Source organism: Plectrocnemia conspersa, unplaced genomic scaffold (assembly GCF_051122295.1).
Source record: "Plectrocnemia conspersa isolate PC_06_02 unplaced genomic scaffold, ASM5112229v1 ptg000002l, whole genome shotgun sequence".
NCBI classification, from domain to species: Eukaryota; Metazoa; Arthropoda; class Insecta; order Trichoptera; family Polycentropodidae; genus Plectrocnemia; species Plectrocnemia conspersa.
The window spans coordinates 26,274,312-26,296,183 of NW_028277166.1; the positions used below are offsets into that span (position 1 = coordinate 26,274,312).

General features: G+C 29.3%; 1 protein-coding gene across 3 annotated transcripts in view; it reads left to right on the forward strand.

Moving 5' to 3' along the window:
• smash (smallish) overlaps window positions 1-21,872 on the forward strand; it is a 180,121-nt gene that overhangs the window by 113,709 nt on the left and 44,540 nt on the right. For all 3 annotated transcript variants that reach the window (XM_088205662.1, XM_088205664.1, XM_088205663.1), the window contains one exon: window positions 18,990-19,032. The gene's annotated coding sequence lies outside the window, so the exon portion shown is untranslated. The remainder of the gene's footprint in view (window positions 1-18,989; window positions 19,033-21,872) is intronic.

Genomic DNA, 21,872 nt, shown 5'->3' on the forward strand with positions numbered 1-21,872 from the left:
TATTCTGTGCAGGGTGTTGCATAAAGCTGTTATACCCATATGTATTTAAATAAATATAGAACTGTCGGTCGTTCACTATCGTGAGGTACCGCAGCTAGTTTAATTACTATATGACTCTTCAATTTATTTTATTGAGTCAAGTTAATTAAATGATTTTAATACATAAACAGGAAATGATTAGTTCAAATTAAACACGTATTTATTTAAAGTGACTCAAAACAGTAAAGGTTAAACGACAGAATCGGATCGCGGGTTAGGTTACCGGTGGTGTATATTTAACTGAGAGAAAGTTAACCGAGCAAATATTTGCTCATGCGGACGCATTAACTCGCGCGCACAGGTGAGAAATCCAGATTGACCTTTCCCATATCCACGATTATTATTATTGTAAATAATACACACAGATGTATACTAGTATAATGCATACTTGTATTTCGATTCAATTAATTCCATACGGATGTTGCATATATAAAGCTTTCTATAATGGCAATGAATACGGTGAGGTCGATTAAGAGCTATCTTCTCGGTGTATAAATCAAATATGCGAAACGGATAGTGAAATGTCGAAACGAAAATTGCACAAGGATAAGAAGTGAATTCGCAAAAAAATACAATGTAACCTTGACATCTAAGATTTGGCAAAAAAGTTTGGCAATTGATTGTTTCGTGCGATCAAAGGAGGAAGTGCGAGATGATAAATTGTATTTTTATATAATTCTTGTTTTATTCTATAAAATTTATAATTAATTTACAATACTAATCAATAATAATTATTTAAAGATCTGGGCTTTAAAATCCATATGAACCCTAGTGTTTATTATATAATTATAATTATGAATGAAATCAACAGATTCAATTTGCTCGGTAATCTAGCGTTCACACTACGACTTTTATGATATTTTTCAAATTTAATGAGGAATATATAACCCGAATTTTGACCAATAGAAGAGTGCAAAAAACAATTAACCCTTCTCAGAAGTAAAAAATTCACGTCAAAAGCAATAAAATTGAATTTTCAGATCGAAAACTTAAATTTTCTGCTACTAATTTACATTTCTTGAATATTTTTTTTTATGTCTAAGTCAACAATATTCTGTTTGAATATACTTTAACCAATAACTACAACATTAACTTATTCTAAAAAAAATATTTTTAATATTTTATTCGTAGTTTTTGTTAGAAATAAATTTTCTACAATACAACGAAATTTTAAGACAACTTTCAATAAAAGTAAAACAAACTTTTACTTACTTGCAATATCATTTTTTACTACAATAAATACACGTTTAATGTCAAAATTTACCTGTTAACAAAGAGAAAAACATTCTAATTCAAGTTTAGAAATAAAATTGCGTTATTCTTAATCAATATTTATTCTAGCGTGAAGAACACGCGTAATCGATATCTACTAAATTTCAACAAGCGTTTCTTAATCGCATTAAAATAATTTATTCCGCACAATCTAGAACTTAATTATACATTAAATAAAAACAGCCATTAAAATTTTAATACATTAAGCAAATCAATCACACTCACTCAGGTGTGTGTAAGGTCGCCTTGTGCAAACAACATATTGCGTGTAATTGATAACTTAATTATTTACCTTTGGCATATTTTACGATCACACGATGTATCTAATACATTCTTACTGAACGACAATTACCATTAGAAACGCAAATTTCATACATTACACGCGAAAATGTCGCCGTCACGAAGTTTTTTAGTCACGATATATTTTGACGGCATTGTTTCTGAATAGCCTACAAACAGGACCATCAATCATGATGTTTCAAAAAAATATTCACTTATGATTTACTGACTTTTGCTACTTGCCAACATTTTCACAACAAGTGATATAAGATCAGCGAAAGAAAAAACTCTTCTCACGCTGTGGAAAATGGTCATACGTGGTTGTTAGCTTTACTAATAATTTCTATTTGTGAATTCACAATATGGATTACGAAAGTCGTTGATGGATAATAAATTGGCTTGCGCATTGTGAGCGTAGAATTTAATTGGGCGATCAATTTATATTCTATTATATATAAAACGTTATTTTAACCTATTAGTGTATGTAGTATATGAAGTGTGTGATGTTTGATTATATGTTATAAAAAGTGCGTAAGTACAATGAAATATTAAATGATTCTTAAAAAGAAAAGAAGTAATGTTTTGATTGATGGCATTCGTTTAACCTTTTTGCACTATTACTTTTTTTTTATGTTATTCTAGATTTTTTAGTCTCAAAAAATATTTAATAATAATATTGCGCTAAATTCTATGCTTTGTTTCGTATTAACAGATTTTGAAATATATTGGAAGTGTTCATTAGCTTATATTTTACCGGAAATTGCTTAATATTTATACCATAAACTGATATTCTCACCAGTAAATGTCAGATTAATCGTAATCAAATCCGATTGTGTCAAAAATTTCAACGTTGATTCTGGAGACGCTGAATTCTAAAAAAACAGAGAGGCAATCAGTAAATCAATCGCAGGAAGAGTCGAATTTGTGCGACCGGCGTCTCTGGTAGAATTAATAATGTTATCGCGTGACGTTCGAAATGAAACTTAAAATAAAAAAAACGTGTCCGACGCGTGATGTGACGATATCAACAGGAATGCACGACGCTTTGTAGGAATTCCTCGTGTGATGACCGCTCGCGGTCACGATTCGGGTAAAGCCGTGTTTACACGAATTTCCATCCAAGGTCACTGTCGAGGTCATCGATCGGTGGTTATTTTTCGGCAAAGTATCATATAAAAAAATAAAATGTGGAGGGATAATTTCGAACTTTTGTACGGAAAAGTGTGCAAGAGATATCGACGGGCGGAAAGATTCGCAACCCGATCGAAGAAAATTTTGTGTAATATTTCTTATGCGATATTTGATACGTATTATATACAATTTCCGTCATATATGGCGATAATTATGACATGGCTCGCTTAAAAGTAGCCTTGAAATGTGTCAGTAATACACATATTGACCGAAAGTTAATACAAATACTATATATATATGTATGTATTCTCTTTATTACATATTTTACATTGACTTTTCATATTTGAACATTTAAGGCAAACGCCACGATTTTCCCATATTAAATATACTTGTATATCTTAATTATACAGAGAGAGGAAATAAACGTTAATTACTTCTCTATTTGGTTATACAATATATTTCTCATGACTAGCACATGTTTATGAAATGTTTGTTCATAGCTTATAATCAGTTGTTAAATATATTTTTATCTAAAAGGATCAAATTTAAATATTAGGTAAGCCCGAAATTAATGTAGTTATATAATTTATTTTTAAAGAAACTTTATCACACCTCTCGGTTATTTTTTTAAATTACATTAGCATAATATATTGATAGCTTTAACTATGAGAGACCCTTTTCCACATCGTCTGCATTTTAATTTTTTTTGTTTAAGAAGTGTTGCATCGATCAAAATAAATGGTTGTCAGAAGGAGCAAGGACTGGAAAAATACATACATATTCTTAAACCGTTGTAATTCAATTGTCGTAGATGAAAATTATGTAATTATTGTATTGCTATAATACATAGCAATAATCCTAAATGTTACGTATTCTCAAGAGCATAGCTTTAATTGTATAATCACTAGTCTTAAATAAATTAAAATTATACTACCACTTAACATTATAAATATTATTTTCAAATTCAAGCTTTTGCTACTTGTTCTTTAAAAAAAACATTAAATGTTGTACAACGCCCTTTTCCCATCTCTGATTATCAAATGATCAAACAAAGGCAACTCAGCTTCAATATCTAGAAGCTCTTTCCTTTGCTCAATTCGTCCTTACCTTTCAAACACGTTGTCTCCATAATTTAATCGGACTGATTTAATGTATCGGTCAGTTGATGGATAGTTAGAGTAGGATTTGATTTTAATTATGCCAGCACATCATCGTCTATATTTGTTGGTCTCCCACATGCTCTTGATATCGCATTCTCCCGTTTGATTTTTTTAAACCAAATTTGACATTTACAACTATTTAATGAATCACTTACCACTTCACAAATGTTTTTATTGGGCGTATTTGTTAATTTTTTTTTTAAGATATTCATACAAAATGCAATTTCATTTAAATTTTTTCTTGATATAAATTCTGCCGTCGTAAATTTTGCAGCTTAATTATTTTTAAATGTAAGAACTTGTAGTTTAGGTGTACATTAACACAGATATAACAAAAAACGTACTCAGGTATCAAAGGCCATAGCACAACTGACTGTTAAAACTTATATTTTAAAAAACGACATTAATTAGAGATTCTGAAGTCACGGAAATTGAGACTGAATCATAAAAAAATGATGTAATTTTTTTTGTATAATTATTTTGGAAAATTACAAATTATTTGTAGAAAAACATGTGTACATATATATGTACATTTTTTAACAAAAATTTTACATATTCAGGGCTTAAAATATTTAACTTATTCGCTTTCTGTTGAAGTAGGACGATTTCCAGTCGATTCCAAGATCTGGAATTCATTTTGATAATTGTTTCTATTATTTTTCGCCGTTGAAAAATTTTGGTGGTGTAATCGATATTATGGCAATATAATTATTACTTTCTTGTTCCTCTATTACTTCGATATCCGAACTTTATACATTGGAAAAAATCTTCTTAATTTTGTACATATTTTTTGGGACAACTTGAAAGGTAATTTTCATTGATAGCATAGTTAGGGTTTTATAAAAAATCAATTAAACCAATAAGGCACACATTTCATCTTTCTTCTATTTTAGATTTGGAACAACTTTTTCAACAGGAAATTAACAATAATTTTAAAAGTCAATAAAGTGGCATCCGGAAGCTCGGAGCTTTAGCTGCTATATTTATGGAAGCAAGTAATTAATGCGCGAATGTTTGATTCATATAAAATATAAGCAGTATTAAGATCAATCAAAGATTCCGTAATTTTAAAAATGTTATCATAGAAATCCTTGTCTTGATATCTAAACTTAAATTAAGTTCGATATTTAATTCACTCTTTTTTGCATTTTTTATGGAACAATTCAAAATAATTTTATAATTTTACGAGTTGCATTTAGTGCATTTTATTTATTTATTTTATTAATTTATTTAGCTTAATAGCTAATCTTTACATCTAACAAATTTAGTAAACATATATAAAAATATATAAAAAATACATAACAGAAAGAAAAAATATACAATAATAAAGACTTAATATTATAATATTTTATTTCTATATGTACGAAGGTGTTTTTTTATTCCATTTATAAAACCCGTTATATTTTTGCTGTTTCGGATTTCTCTTGGAAGACTATTATATAAATTAAAACCTCCGTACATAATTCCCCTAGCCGTACTCGTTTTCTTATACTTAATTATTTTTAAATTTTCTTTATTTCTAGTATTATATTTATGTACATCTTTATTTCTTATTAAATACTTATTAAAATAGTGTGGTAACATATTATTTTCTAACTTATATATAAATACTAATACATTCATACTCAATATTTCTTGAACATTCAACCATTCTAATCTATCAATCATACTTTTACAATTAGTTAATCTATTTTTATTTAAGATTACTCTCATTGCCCTATTTTGTAATTTTTGCAACATTTGTTTATCTAATTTATTCAACATATTTAAAAGTGTTGCACAATAATTAAAATGGGGCAATATTATACTATTGTAAATTAATTTTTTTGTATTTATACTTAATATATTTCTTAATCTAGATAATAAACCTATTTTTCTACTAATTTTTTTTAATATGTAATTACAATGTTCTTTAAAGTTTAATTTTGTATCAACAATTACTCCTAAATATTTTATATTATCCACTATTTCTATATTAGAGTTATTTATTACTATTTTGGTACTATCATCTAACACATTTTTATAATTAATAAACATACATTTAGTTTTATTCTCATTTAATTTAAGTACATTATTCTTTAACCATATCTCTAACACACCTAATTCATCATTCAAATTACTCACAACTTCTTCAATGTTATCACCCATGCAATAGATCAATGTGTCATCCGCAAATAGATGAACTTTACATTTTTTTACGTTATTAACTATATCATTTATATATAAAACAAACAACAATGGTCCCAATTTAGACCCTTGTGGTACTCCATAATACACTAACCTCTCTTCAGAACATACATTATTTATCTTAACTTTTTGTTTTCTTTTATATAAGTAATTATTAAACCATCTCAAAACTATATCACTTATACCTATACTCTCCAATTTCTTCATCATTATTTCTCTGTCTATTGTTTCGAAGGCTCTCTTGAAATCCAAGAAAACTGCTCCAATGATTTTGTTTGTATCCTTAGCCAACAGCCAATCATTTATCACTACTTGTAATGCAGTTTCAGTGGAATGCTTTTCTCTGAATCCCGATTGTTGTTCACATATTATGTTTTGAGAAGTAATAAATTCCTTTAATTGTTTGATTACTACTTCTTCTATTATTTTTTCTATACACGGTAGCATGTTGATTGGTCTCATTTCTTCAACTTTTTTACTATTTTTTATTTTAGGTATAGGTACAATAGTAGCAATCTTTAAATTTTCAGGCATTTCTCCTAATGAGAGTGCTTTATTTATTAAATAATTTAATTTAGTTCCTATTATTTCCCATGTTTCTTTAATTATATTTATATCTAGTTCATCAGTACTAGTTCCTTTTTTAAATTTACATATTATGTTATGAATTTCATCTAATGATACTGATTTAAATTTACTAAATTTTACAATTAATGTTTTATTATTATATTGTACTAAATTACTAATCCTTGGTATTGAATTTACAATTTCTTCTATGCTCTCAATGTAATATGTATTCATCTTTTCTGCCATTATATAAGGATCTTGATATATATTTCCATTAATTTCCATTTTTATTATGTCGTTTTTCTGAGTTGGATTAATTAATTGTTTTATTGATTTCCACATCTTATTTGGATCATTTTGTATTTCATCTATCAATTTTTCATACCATTTCTTTTTAGCCATTCTTAATACTTTGACTGCCATATTTCTACATTGTGTGTATGTTTTCCATTTTTCATTAAAGACTTTATATTCTATTTGTTCTGTTTTTAATATTTGAAAAATTTTGTATGACTCATCTCTTTTCTTTATAGCATTTTTAACATCATCATTAAATTTAATTTTAAACGTATTTTTGCGTTTGGAATTTCTTTACTTATTTCTGTACATTATTTTCCTGATTATATTGTTCATAGTTGTCGTCGTTCTCTTCATCAACATGTTCATCTGTTTGACATTCTTATTGCTAATGAATTGCATGATTTATGCGTTGTTTATTTTCGACCAGACTCATTTTTCTAAATCTAAATTTTTTCATTACACAATTCCAAATTCTTTCAAACAGCTCCCAACAATTCTTTGGATTTCAGAAGAATCATATTTTCCTGATAGTCTAAATTAAAAATATTTTTTCGACTGTGACTTGAAATATTTTATATTTTGCAAACTGGTCCATTAATCCATAGTACGACCGAAACGTGCATCCAACTCTTAAAGATTATTTATTTGACTAATAATCTCATTCCTTTTGCCATCATAAAAATTAAAAATTAATTTCATGGTATACGATTTTTTTATTATTAATTTTTAAATACGTACATTTCAATAATATAAATAATTTTACAGACATACTCATTATATATAATATACATTTTCAGGTTTACAATTTGTTATTCCCTACAATTTTAACCTAAAAAAATAAAATTATAAAACAAAACATTCGTGGATATAATTTAAGGTGAAAGTTAAAAACCCTATAAAAATTAAAAAGCTAATATAATAACTTTTGTCCGATGTATTCTCAAATGAACGCACTATTTGTGATCTTTATAATTAAAAACCGTATTCAGCAGCTAGCCGAGCTATTTTTTTTTACAACATTTGATAGTGTTGGCTGGTTTAATTACATTATTTTTGCACTCTATGGTCATTCTGTTTCTGTTTTCTTACCGATGTGAATTTTATAGATCCTTTATAAGTGTTTCAATAATCCACTTCGGACAATAGATGAATTGAGCTGACTCTTGAAATGCTGCTTTTTAAAAAGCTTCCAAACATCTGATTGTCATTTATTTATTATGAGCTAAAATAATCATAAAGAAAATGGTTGAATAATAAAAATGATACTAAACATATTATAAATGACAGTAAATTAGGTAAATAAATAGTAACAGTAGTGTTCACAGACAGAAGGCAGAAGATAAAGTGATACTTAATTTTTGTAGAATATATTCCTTTCGAATTGTTCTTGGAATTTTTTATTACTGGTGGGATTCGAAATATTCTCCTCTCTTGCAATTTCTTTCGTTTGCATTTATTTCATTGAATATATTATTAAAAATATTGTATCGATTTTCAAGCTAATTTTTTTGAAATTCCTATGACACGAGACAGCGAAAAATCCGAAATTTCCCGAAAATAAATTCTCAGTTTGTCTCGACACAGAATCTCTATACCAAATACATAGATAACGAAATAGATTTATTGTTTTGCTATTTTATTATATTAATAAAATCTGTCATTGAAGTTGCTACTTATTTTTAATTAGTTGATTAAGTCTATTAATTTATAAATATTAAATTTGGACGAAGCACTAGATAAATAAAATAATGTAGCGCCATTTCCATTAATAACCCTTCTTATATAGTCAAAATAAATATTTGCTATTCATTATTATATGCAAACAGGATACAATGAATACGTTTACACACATGATTTACTTAAAAAGCTTCTTTCAGATCTTATTTAAAATAGTAAAGTTATACATATCTACATTTAATTAGTTTTAAATGAAATAGCAATGAATAACTTGCTCGGTGTTTTACTCTTTTTTATAAATTTGACGTTTTATTATACTAAATCTTTTGTATTATACAGAGTACTTTTTAGCAAGATCAAATCTTGCTGCAACCTTTTTTAATATTTTTTTAGTGCTTCTGACTTGTCCAAAATGGAAATCTTAGACCTTAAACATAAAAATTGAATCACGCCTCTACATTAAAACGTGTCATTTAATCGTATGCTACTAAAAGTAAACGTTAATTCATACATATGGAGGTTGTGGGGACGCAAGGACGTTGTGATATAAACGATCGCGTGTTTTCAAAGTAGTTAAGCCAATTAAATATGGGAGTTCCAATGTGAAGTATATTAAACTGGTTTACATACTAGATTTCAATTAAACATATTGGTTATTGAAAAGCATATTATATGAATTACCAATGCCCGTGAGAATTTTTAGTTTACGTCAAAAACTTCACCCGTATAAGGCACAAGCGTTAATGTCTTTATGCTTATATAGAAAAACTCAAGAATTCCACACATTACCGGTATTATATTATGAACTAATACCGTTCGTTTCGATTCGGTGTTTATTACACAACACGCAAGAAGTAAGACGATATTGCTGTGGCAAATCTGCACCGTTCGAAGTAAGTGGTCATAAACATTTTTTACATTTCATTGCGTACTTAGATACATAGTTTTTCGATTAATTTTACTATTTAGAAACCGCCTGCGTAATATCCGTTCTCGATTGTCAACGATTTATTATATGTTTGGCTCGTAATTGTCTATCTATATACATAGATTGATTGACGATCCCTGCGGGCGAGTGCAACGAAGTGCATTTTACGAAGTTATAGTATAGTTATAACAGGACTGTGCGGTCATCGGTGACCGCAACAGTAGCAACTGCATTATTTCTTCGGAAGCTGTGTGTATGTGCTTCGATTACCGTTACATCGGTTATCCACTTTGCTCGTGTTTCACGCTAAAACTTAGTGGGTATACAGTATTATCGTTTTACTCGGCTCGTAAATATTTTTCACTTTCGACCGTGGGCGATCAGTATTGGCGCATGTTTTGCATTATCGCTCAATCTCGATTAGAGAGCTTGTTAATCGATGGAATTTTTAATTTCGATCGAGGCGAGAAATCTTGAGAGAATACCGCAAATGTCTTGAATAAAAGTTTTCAAGTCTTGGAAAGACAGTTTTATTAGTAGGATGTGGAATATTATTTCCAGCAATTAGAAATTTGATATATTATGTAGCAGAAACACATACATATCTAGGTATACTAAACAGTGAAAATAAAAGTTTTATATATATTGAAAAAATTGTTAAGATGAAGTTAAATACATATTGAAGTAAGACCCGCAAGCATAAAACTGTAGAACAAGATTTTAATAAGCAATTATTATATTATATATTTTTTTCTCTTTTATCCCAGCAACTAGGTACTTAAGGAAGAAAAAGAAAAATAACATAAAATTATAGTATGTTTTATTAAGTTCTTTTATATATTTTCCGTTAAGAGTTTCTTTGTTCAGCGTAATGTAACAAGGGCTAATTTAGTTTAAGTTTTTGATTCCCCATTTAGAGAGCCAAGCTTGGATTTATGAGAGGTGATCTTTCATTCTATTCGATGCTATTTTTATGTCAAAATCAGACGCCATTATTGCAGTGTCTTGTTGAGTTCGTTTGAGGAAGATCTATAGTGTATAACAAATACAGTCTCGGTCCAAAAACGCTGCCTTGAGACACACCCGATGATATTTGGTACAGTTTACTTCTTCGATCTTAATTTGAAAGTGTCAATCTTTCAGTTGGATTGAATTTTAAGATGTGAGGAAGCTGTCTCTTAATTTTGTTTATTACTCCATGGTACCACACTCTCTCAAAAGAATACGGCTGAGCAGTATTTTTTATTTTCAACGCATCATTGATATATTTTGTCAACCTATGCATTAGCTATATTGTAAAAAACTTATGTTTAAAAAAATGTATTTACAAGCGACATTCAAATTGTTTCGCCGACTTTGACTTTTTTTATAAAACATTTTTTTAACAAATTTTATTGTGTACAAAATCCTTAAAAATGGACAAAAAAAGATCTGTCAATCTTTAAGAGGTTATTTTGATGCTGTAGTAATATATTAATTAAAAATAAAATAAACATATATATTCCTTACATTCAATATAACGAATTTTTTTATTCGTTCCCGTGAGCTTCGCTATACTGAGATTTCACTGTTTGCCACATTGATTTAAATATAAAAGTATGCAGTATGTATATTACATATTTAATCCTTTTCTCAAAACAAAATTTATCGTTATTTGAAACTGTTTTGCCAAAATACCAAAATCATTTTAATTTTTATGATTTTTTATAACAGCATAAAAAAAGTTTCAACTTATGTTACAGATAGTGTAAAAAAACTAATGCCTAAACAAAGTATGCACTAACAATGAGTTTTAGTTAAAGCTTACAGTGCTATATTATATGTATACTTTCCCTAGATAATGTATGCTTTAACTAGTGAGTGTGTGAACTCTCCGACGTGAGCTAGTTACATTGCCACCGAACATGATTTAACAGACAGGCATGTTTGACAACCAACCTATAGAGCTTAAAAAATGTATCGTTGATCAGAACAGTGAACACCCCATGAATAACTCTCTGCAAGAAATCTACTTAAAAAGCAGACTAATATTTACCTAACATAAATGGTTTTAAATACATATTAAATTAAATTTTAAATACCAAACAGTGAGAGCATACAATAACTAGTTATTTTTATTAATTATTTTGTGTTTACTGTAACTGAAATTATTTAACAGTGCATACATTGCCTAGTTAATGTGTGCATTTATGAAATTTACACTTTGCAACATACATATGTATATACAAATAATATCAATAACCTGATTTTACCTAAAAGTGTAGAATGTTTTTTTTTTAATTTTTTTTGAGCTGCTTTGACATGTCATTTTTATTTACATTTTTATAATTAATTATTATAGCATAACATATATATTGTATTTGTTTAATTGCGAGTTTATAGAAGAAGTACAATGATTTTTTATTTTTACAGTCATCATACATTATATAGCTTAGATTAAACTTTTATACAAAATACAATTTATAACCTGATTTTTCTGTACAAGTGCGGTGTTTTTCTAATTTAACAATTTATTTATGGTATTTTAAAGTAGAAATCAATAACTTTTCTTTATAACAATTGATACAAAAAAATATTATTTTACAAAAGATTTTAATTTTCAGTGTTTTTATTTATTGGCTATGAAGTAAGACGTAGACATTGAACCAATCATTTTTATGCTCCTTCCTATTTAAAAATATTTCAACATATTCCAGTGTATACTTAAAATTATAAGTAAATTTAATTAATCAATATTGATGTATTTAACAATAATATATTTATTGTAAGGTATAAGTATATATTTCTATTGCTCTATATTTTCAATGAAACTTTATTGTACACGGTATTTGATCAGTCGTTCATTGTCACTTAAATTATGTCATAAAAATAAATAACCATGGCCACTCCTACAAAAAAAGTAATATAAAAATATAACAATATATGGAAGGTCAGCGTTGAAACGCAACAAAAAGATATCTGCATTCAGATAAATCATTTATTAACATTAAAATCCTGCCAATGGATACAAATGAACGTTAAACGATTTTTTACCTTTATATGATTTATTACTCTTAATATTCGCTATCACGACAACTCAAACAATAAAATGGTATTTTTTTCTTTAATAAAAAATGAAGGTCAAATTCGTTTAAAATTTAATAACAACCCATACGATAATTTATGGCTTTATTATTTATGAATCAATCTGAAATTAATTTTGTGTCATTGTTTGAAAATATTTCCGTAAAAATCACACATATTTTTTATCACTTTTTAACGCTTGTATCCGATCGTAAAAACCAGCTCTAAAATCTGATGTATCAAACCGCTAAAAAGCATAATTGATGCAGGGCATAAATCAAAGAAAAAATGCCCGGGCAGTCACATTAAAATACCTATTCGATTTTAATTATTGTTATGCCACTTTTACGATGTCGAGAATAGATATGATCTTTAATTGGGTTTCGGAACTTGTTTGAATGATGCAAAAAAATCACGAAACACAGTAGTGGTAGCACGTCAGATATTATATTAGCTGGCATGGAATGCAATAAATTATGCATGTTTAATTTTATTAGGTAGTTCGGCACCTTTTGAGTGTAATTTAGCGGTGGCGAATTTAAAAGTAGCCCAAGATTTGTTATCCTCGACGTGAATATATACAGTATACAGTGGCGTACAAAAATCACCTTAATCTAATTTATTGCATCCATCTCAATATATTTTTTAACTTATGATTAGTTATAACCAACGGACTTCAATTTTTCTTGTCGATAAACTAAAACGAATACGCAATAATATAAATATTTTTATTTCAATTTAATTGTAGATGTCATTATAATTTTTATAAATATTTTTACTTCATAAGGTGTCTTTACTCAAAGACGTTCCAAGAAATCCAACTAAGGATTACGGATCCTTATGATTGAGAAGTGATGCTTTTTTTCTATGAGTAAACATCATTACAATTAGTAAAAATCGTTGCTGTTTTAATGCCATTTTTGCCAAAAGTAGTATATGGTTTTGTAAACGTTATTTTTCATCTATAAAAGAGAGTTTTTAAACTTAGTACTAGGTTTGTGTTTTTTTTTTGTCTTCAGTCGTGTAACAACCCCTAATTAAAAATATTATATCATGCCTTTAATAATTAAAAAAGTAGTGCAACTACAGTGACTTTATTATAAAATTAAGGTGTGTTAAATGCTCTTTTTTGTTTAACGACCTTCATTCCTGGGATTTAATTTTTCACAGTTGAGCCCTGCTAGTAGTCCTATCAAGGTTGATGGCAAACCCTCGACTGACTTCATAAAATATTGACCAATAAATCGTATATTTCAACCTTTCTTCACCCCGGACTTCGTTCCTAGCAAATACTATTTATTTTGATTTAGAATCTGTATAAGAAATCAAAACATTCCTATATGAGTTTTGTAGAATACTTATAAAAATGGGATTAAAATATACTATTAAATAAAAAAACTAAAATCTCATACAAATGTTTCTTAAAAATCCCTATACATTTTTAATTAAATTATTTGTAAAATACAACAGGAAATTTTTAATATAAAAATCCTGAAACATTCAAGAAAATGAAATAAATAAAATTATCTGTGGGATATTTCAGACTTTATATTATATCTGAAAAAAATAGAATAAATTTAGACAGATTTTGGGTAATTAGGTTAGGTTAAATTACATTCAAGATTACTTGGGCTAGGTTAGATGTTTTGGGCTTATTTTAAATGCGCTACATGCATTATTTAATTTAAAATTAATAATGCAATGTAAAAATATATTGTAGCATTAGTATCGTACCCATTAAAAACCAGTAGATGAGTTCATAACATTAATAAGTTTTTAATATTTTACAATATATTATCTAAACACTTACCTAAGTTTATATATTATATTTTTTATTTATTTATTTATTTATTTATTTTAGATTAAATTAAGACCATCGTGGCCTAACAGGTTACCCCAATGCGCCACGATGGTCGAAAACAAATTTTAAATTTATAAAACATAAAAAAAAAAAGTATATATACATAAATATAAAAATACTTAAACATAACAAAAAAATTATAAAATATTAAAATATAAAATAGAAAAATCAAGCAATCATATTTTTACCCTTTTATATTATTCATTCAAAACGCTCTAAATTTGTGGATTATTTTATTATATTTTAGAATAAATTAGGACCATCGTGGCCTAACAGGTTACCCCAATGCGCCACGATGGTCGAAAACAAATTTTAAATTTATAAAACATAAAAAAAGTATATATACATAAATATAACAATACTTGAACATAAGAAAAAATTATAAAATAATAAAATTAAATAATACAAACTGGATCAGATCCTCGTAGCTAACATTAAATAAATCAATATGTAATGCCAGCGTATTAAGGAGCCGGATGGCCACAGCCATAGGCGAGTCGGCAAGTGCGGATGTCCTAGCCCTAACGGTCATCAAAAGAGGTCTCGATCGTGATTCTCGAAAATGTTCAGGAACCCAAAACTGGAATTCCTCGAGAATAGCTGGATTGTCGACAGCACCTTTTAGTAATTTAAAAAAATGCTTAGCGATATACAGCTTTCTGCGAGAACTCAGCGAATCATATCCCAACGCTCCTAAAAGAAAGGCGCTGGGATATAAGTACGGATAATAACCAAATGTCCTTTTGTAAAGGTATCTTAAATACCTTTTTTGAATTTTTTCCACTAAAAGGGAATATTTGGCTATTCGGGGATTCCAAATTATAGATCCCGATTCAAGAATGCTACGAACTAAGGTGTCATAGAGGATGCGAATAACTGACGGATCGTCAAAGTGAAAGGCATTCCTCATAACAAAGCCGAGCATCTTGGAAGATTTATCACAGACGTCGTGTATGTGTAGAGAGAACCTCCATTTGCTCTCGAAAGTGATTCCGAGATCTTTAATGGAAGTTTCTCTAGTCAAAATGTTACCACCGAGATGGTAGAAATAAGCTGATGGCGAACGGGATCGAGAAAATGACACAGTATGGCACTTTCCGACACTAAAGGGCAGACGGTTAACGGAAGCCCATCTCCACAGAGAGTCTAAATCACTTTGTAGAGAGAAGGAGTCCGCAACAGATCGAATGCATTTATATAATTTTAAATCATGTGCGTACAGAAGAAAACTTGAATGTTTAATTGCAGTATTTATGTCATTAATAAATAACACAAAAAGCAGAGGTCCCAGATTGGATCCTTGAGGAACCCCCGAAGGGGTAAAATATTCCTTTGACAATCGGCCACCATACGTTACAAACTGTCTACGATTGCTCAAATAACTTGAAAATAACCGAGTTAAATTATCTGAGCAACCGAGGTTCGACAATTTTTTTAATAATAACGTATGACAAACTTTGTCAAAGGCTTTCTCAAAATCTGTATACACGACGTCTACTTGAATTCCGGCATCGAGAGAAGTTGTCACCGTTTTGGTGAACGACAGAAGATTAGTAACAGTGGAACGGGCAGGACGAAACCCGTGCTGTTGGTCTAATAAAACTTGCTGAAAGTGATTGTAAAGATATTTATGAATAATTATTTCAAATAATTTAGCAGGAGCTGACAACACTGCTACTGGTCTATAATTCTTTATATATAATTTGTCATCCTTTTTATGAATAGGGGTGACTTTTGTGCATTTCCATAAATCAGGAAATGATGATGTTTTGAGAATCAGATCATAAATACATTTTAGAGGAGCAGCGAGACTTACTTCGCAACCCTTCAAAATAAAATCGGGAATTAAATCAGGTCCAGAAGAACGCCCTGTCTTTAATTTATTAAATCCGTATTTAAGATCTGAGTGCTCAGTTTCTCTGATGGTCAGTACTGAAGACCAAGAACATGAAGTGAAGCAATAACATTTATAAAACCAAAGACAATAATTTGATTAAATTTTATCTCTATGCTTCGTATTCATAAGATAAAACTCGTGATAGCTAGGGGTCAGATTTATTGATAAAAAAATATTCAATGCCCAATAACAAAAAAAAAACTTATCCATCCTCTAAGTATAAAAATTAAGCACTGCATTTATAGATCCATAAAAAATCTAATTTGTTATGCAATCATCCTAACAAGGTGTCTATATCCCAATAGCTTTTTTTTCTATTCACGTGCTTAAAGATCGACTGTAGATAAAATCCCAAAATTGCGGAAGTGTTGTGCCAGATATTGCCGGTTCCACCTGAGGCATCATATCAGCAAACTTGATGGTCTGTAATTTTTTTACACGCCAAATTCTTCGCACTGGTTAGTGTTGGTATTTTTGGAAGTCACGAAGAGCCTTTGTATGCAATATGTAAAGTCCCCATTCTAACTGTATTTATTTTGCTCACTGACCAACATATTTTAATTTATATATACACTTTTATATCCAACTAGGCGTGACGACCGATCGTAAAATTATAGAAATATTTTTTATGGACAGCCGATGAATCCATTTACTTAATAGAATAACTGCTTACTATTTTCCCATATCAAATCGTTTATAAAAATACATGTTGTAGGTTTCACTCAATTTCCCGTGAAAATTCTAGAAATACCATCTACGTAAATCGTGCCATAAAAAAGATATTTTTTCTAGTGATCTGAAAAGAAGTCTTGTCCATAGCCAGATGAAAATCGCCAGGGTTTCACGTGGTGCTGCTCAGCATTCCGCCGACGAATTTCCTCATGGCTCCGATATGGTCATGCATGGACAGTACCAGTTCTGTTGGTGTTCCATTAAGCACGGCAGATTCTATCATCTAAGGACCAGCTGATGGCTAATTAGACGGGTTGAGCACGTGGGAAGTGCTTGCTTTCTACGATCGCACATTGAGAACTTTGCATCGACAGTCTCACGAGATAAGCGTTAGTTTTGATGAGCTTGGCGAATTGTTTTTGCAACATCTTAGATTTATGGACCTCACACTTTGGACTACATCTATTCAATCCTTTCCAATATGTGACTCCAATACTTTTTTTTTTTATATATATATTTTCTGTCTTTCTCGATTTTTTTATGATTATGATGCTAATGTTAAAAATATAAAACTTATCAATGATTATCCCAGCACGATCGATCAATGATATACGTAATTGCTTAATCGATTAAATACCACTTAAACATCAACGTTTGTGTCTGAGTGATCTTATAGATATTGAGGCAATAACTTAAACGATTGGTGATGTGTGGTACTATTGAATACATTTTGTTTTGACATTTTTTAGTGCATGACGTCCATTATTAGACACGTCTACGTAGATATTAATCTACTATATCATCTGTTCTCATTAACAAATTTTTAAAAGCGTCATCGAGACCTAAGAATGCGTTATGAACGTTGTATAATCGACGTTATCTGATAGATCAAAACCAGATCTAGAGCCAAGATTATCCAGATCTACAGCCAAAGAGTCACTAAACCCTTACGCAACAATCGCCGATATATCATCCGGCTACCGGCCATAAATTTCCTAGGCCGAATAAAATTTATTGCTTACAATCGAAGCATACCATTAGCATCGAAAAAGTTTAACATTTATCATTGAGAGTGGACTCTTTCATCTCTTTTGGCGAACGTCTAAATCGAAGATGGTCAAGAATTCCAAATGTGTTTGAAGTCGCCGATTGTGGATGTTGTAAATTTAATTCGACAAAACATTTGCATAATGGCTCATCGTTAATTCGAGGCTAATTAATTGCAGACTAGAGGCATGTTGCCTTATCTGAGCAAAGAACAGATTGGCAAGTAATTTGAGATTAATCAGTTTTTTATTGTCTGAGAACCGTTAAAGCGCTTGTACGTGGATAGGAATGCAAAAATAGTTTTTGCTGACCTTTTGTAAATGCGCCGTTTTAATCATGTTTGTTGTACCTACATAATATTTTTTATCCTTTTTTAAAACATTGTAAATCTAAATAAAAAAATAATAATACATAAATAAATATCTTATATATTTCCTCTAATGTACAAAATATTTTTTTTTATGTTACTAAAACGCTATTTATCTATAATATTTTTAAGTTAAAATTAATGAAGAGTTCATATTTAACGTTTATTTTATTTAGCAACGTGAGAATAATATTGTGTTATTTTTAAAATCATACAATCTATACCTAATAAATAAATTGAGCTAGTTTAAAATCACTAATAAAATATTCAACACTGGCTATTAATTACGTTAATTATCAGCTTAAATTATATATGATTATTATATTAGTAATAAAACAATATCCTTGTTATTTATTATGCATAAATTATAATTAATTACTTGTAGTATTTGCATATAAATCAAAGCGTTTCTGTCATTCAATATGACCTTATTACTTATCATTAAATTAGTTAAGATATAAACAAACTTTTACTTATAAACATGTTTTGTATGATATTGTTTTTATTTATTTTGATACTAATTTTATTTGTTTTATTTACAGTTGTCGATCACTGTCGTTCAATACTGGATCTCTATAATATGAGGTGAGTTCATTTTTTGCGCAATTTTATCGAATGATTAAATTCAGGTTATTAACTAAATACTTTGGGCTACTATTAAATGCGCCATTTCTTATTTTCTATGTCAATCAGTATACCCTCTATTTTAAATGCACTGTCACACAAAATTTTGATTGCACATAAATTTTTAATTTATTTTGTTTAAAAAAACGATTTGAAGTTAATTAATATCAGTTGCTGTAAAAGTGCATATCTAAATCAAATGAAATGAGTGGCGGCGATTTAAAAAGCTTAGGTAATAAAACAAGCATCGCAAGAGAAACAGTGCAAATATAAGCCTTCATAGTTTTCAAAAAATGTTCACAAATGAGAATTCTTCTGTAGTCGGGCGATACAGTTTCAAACTATGAAGCTACTTTTACTCGTTTAAGGACGCGACGGAAGGACGTCTTTTGCTGATCGTTTCTGTAACAAACTTTTCATAAAATTTTCATAATTTTTTTAAGCACTCACCATAATCTCTAGAGCTTGCTCTTTCAGATTATTATTTGTTCATGTCACTACATTTTTAAAATATCAAAAAATATTGATTCAATAGTGCGATTAAATGAGTCAAAACTTTTGCATCAATCGATGTGTGTAATCTTATCCAATCGCAAACTGAATGGACATGGTGAGAAAGCTTGATTATCTGCTCCAAAATATTACGAGACATATCAAAGATGGCGTATCCAGTTTTTTCCATTTTAATTTAACCGTTTTAAATGTACGCGCCTTTACAAAAAAAGTCTCTCCAATAATATGATGGTTCTATAATGTTCAAGGAAAGAGTTTCAGGGAATTGACAGATTCGTGTTCAATAAATGTTTTAGTTTAGTTTAATTTTTCGACCGAAAAAACCATGACAACCAAAATATAAATATGACAATTGAGTCAACATATAGACAAACCACTTGAAATTATATTTTTTGAAGGGAATTACTATTATACATCATTATTATTGAGTCACGTATTGTTTGTGTAATTTCAATAGTAAATTCCAAAAAGTGTGAAGCAGCTGCTTCCTCGAGGGAAGTGCTTTCGATCTTTGTACTCTCGACGCTTTGGTGATGGTAATAGATTTGTGCTGTTAAACCTTTTGCGAAACGGTCATAGTTTGCTAAAGATTTGGGAACGCCGTCATGTGGCATTTGTAATCCGGGTAGCATATTTTAACGACTGTCGGCACATATCAATGCATCTAAACCTCTGATCATATCATACTTCAGCGAGACGAGCACACTTGTTTGGTAAATCGTTTAATTTATTACTCAAATAACAAGTATTTGCGACAAGTCTTTTCTCACGTTCGAATGTGAGGTTAGTTATATTTTTTATATTACTGATTGCGGACTCCTTAAAAATATAAAAAAAAACACCTGATTTAGATTAAATAAGGGGGAACAAATAAAACTGTATTGAAATTTAGATTCATGGGATACGATTTATCGAATTAAATTATAACGTATTTTATTCTAATTATTCCTGCTGCTGAAAAGACTCATTTATATATGGGTTTTATGTTCAGAAATGGGTTGTAGTAACTACAACTCTAAAACATATTAATATTATTAATTTTGATTTAAATGAAATAAAAAAATCGATATTAGCCATTAAGAAAGTATAGAGATGCATAACATGAACACGGAAATATGAGTAATTTCTAAAATTTCGGCAATTACAAAGTGTGGTTTTATCTTTATTCTTTTGAATGATGCGACTGATTTTTATCGGCGTATAGCTTAGTCATGGCTGTCATTAAAATATATTGCAGCGATACGTCGGGAGGATAACATTGACTACCTGCGTTGTTTAACTGTGTTTTTAGAGATGAAATTATTTTACATCTAAATATTTTATTACAAATATGAATAACATTAATATGTTTTTAAAAAAAGATTGTACAGCCAAACCAGCAGTGCTGTTTTATTTATAAAAAAATCAATAGTGATTAGGATTAAAATATAAAGACACGGTTACAAAATATTTTTTTTAAACTAGGTTTTCTCCGTTTCGGTCTCGGATTTCTACTGCCTCCGGTCGCCTCAGTTACCAAGTGTATTATTATGGAGAGTCAACTTCTCCCCACAGACGAAATGCTCTCATTTTTTCATTTTCACTCCGAGATCGGAATGTGTCGCGTGCAACTTGCATAGAAACTTGTCTCACTCAGCTCGCTCTAATTGCAGCGAGCATGACACTTTTTTCTTCATCGATTTTGTATTTTCTCGCTGTAGGTGTTATCTCGTTCCGATTCAACGGGTTGATACCATTACAATATATTTTTTGTACTTGGGAATAGGGTCACGAACGATGTCTTTTTTTAAGGAAAAGAACTGCAACTTGTAAAGCTTACGTAAACGTTCTGATTAAAATTATGAAATCATATAAAAAAAAAGTATTAGAATAAATGCAATATAAATACGTGATACTGTATTTACAGTTATTAAAATACCTAATATGATGATAATTTTAATGAAATTAAATGTTCAGCGATTTATGGACCAACTTGTATATGTACAAGTAATCATTTTTTATGTATAATAGAATAACAGTATTACGCGATTTCGTTAACCGTTTTTTTCTCCGCATACCTCATGCACATTTTTTTCATCATCATCTCAGCATCGATACATATAATTACTTCTACTCTTATAATACACGTAACAAAATCACACATAATAGTATCCATCCAGCATAGTTGACCTAGTAAATTGTGACCGGTGCATTCGCACACGAACCTCCGCGCTAACTGCCAATAAACCGATCGTAGAGCATCATCATGCTCGGCGGAAGGTTGTAATTGGGTTGTGTAGATGCTAAGT